Source organism: Triturus cristatus, chromosome 1_1 (genome assembly GCF_964204655.1).
Source record: "Triturus cristatus chromosome 1_1, aTriCri1.1, whole genome shotgun sequence".
In the NCBI taxonomy this organism is placed as follows: Eukaryota; Metazoa; Chordata; class Amphibia; order Caudata; family Salamandridae; genus Triturus; species Triturus cristatus.
In genome coordinates, this window is record NC_140579.1 from 1,107,447,968 (window position 1) to 1,107,449,138 (window position 1,171).

General features: G+C 68.1%; 2 pseudogenes; both read right to left on the minus strand.

The window, feature by feature from the left end:
• Nucleotides 1-80, minus strand: part of LOC146871685 (28S ribosomal RNA) — a 4,433-nt pseudogene extending 4,353 nt beyond the window's left edge.
• A 445-nt stretch (nt 81-525) lies between these two features.
• On the minus strand, nt 526-640 carry LOC146871686 (5.8S ribosomal RNA; annotated as a pseudogene; the record flags this gene model as incomplete).
• Nucleotides 641-1,171: the final 531 nt, after the last annotated feature.

Here is a 1,171-nt window from a genome sequence, read left to right on the forward strand (position 1 = left end):
GGGGAATCCTGGTTAGTTTCTTTTCCTCCGCTTAGTAATATGCTAAAATTCAGCGGGTCGCCACGTCTGATCTGAGTTCGTAGTCGGAAAGAAAACGCAGGAGCATTTGGGGGGGAGCCGGGGAAGGTCAGGCACCCCCTGCCGGAGCAGGGGATTGGCCTGGCGTAACCGGCAGCGCGCGCCCTCTTTCCCCGGATCGCGCGTGGAGGGGTTTCGCCCTCGCCGGGAAACCGGCTGCGGAGGAGGGCGCCCGAGGCGCGGGCAGCCGGTGGGACACCACAGACAGCCACGTGCGGCACGCAGCCAGGCGCCCCGGGACGGGCCCGGGGTGGACCGGTCGCCGGGCCCCCTTCTCGGGGGCCAGGTGCGCCGGCGGCGTACCTCCGCGGCAGGACCTGGCCAGGGACCCTGCCAACGGGCGATCGGGGGGTCTGACCTTGTGGGGGGACGAAGGGGAAGCGAAGCTCACCCTGCAACGGCCCCAGCCACGTCCCGGGGAAGCCCCGGGGCGATTGACGATCGAGCGACCCTCAGACAGGCGTAGCCCCGGGAGGAACCCGGGGCCGCAAGGTGCGTTCGAAGTGTCGATTATCAATGTGTCCTGCAATTCACACTAATTCAAGCACGGGCGCCCCGTTCAAGGCTTCCCCTTTGGGAGTCAGACAGCACCGTCGTGGGGGGGGGAAATATTGCCAGGCGCTTGGCCCGGGAGCCCGCCCCACCCACCTGGGGGTGAGGGAGTGGGCTCCCGGAGCGACAGGAGCGGGAAGCCCCGCAGCCGCCGGTCCCTCCCGGGGTTAACCCGGGAGGGACCACGCGAGTCTTCAAACCCCTCAGCCCGGCCACACGGGACCGGGCCGGACCGGGTACCTGGCAACGAGGGAGGGTCGCTCCACCTGCACATCAGCCGTCCGTCGCCGGATCGGCCCCGAGCCGTGCCAGCAGAGGCTGGCGATCGGACCCACCACCACCCTCTTCGCCTGGGTCGGAGGCGCCGGAAGGGAAGAGCCAGGTGGCTCCCCATCCCGCACGCCTCCAACCGAGAGTAGCCGGGGTCCCCTCGCAGGCCCTCAGCCCCTTCTCTTCCAGGCCGCCCTATTGCGCGAGAAAGCCTACAGTAGAGGACAAAGCTAAGTCCCCATCACAGATCAGAACAGCCTGAGTAGGTATT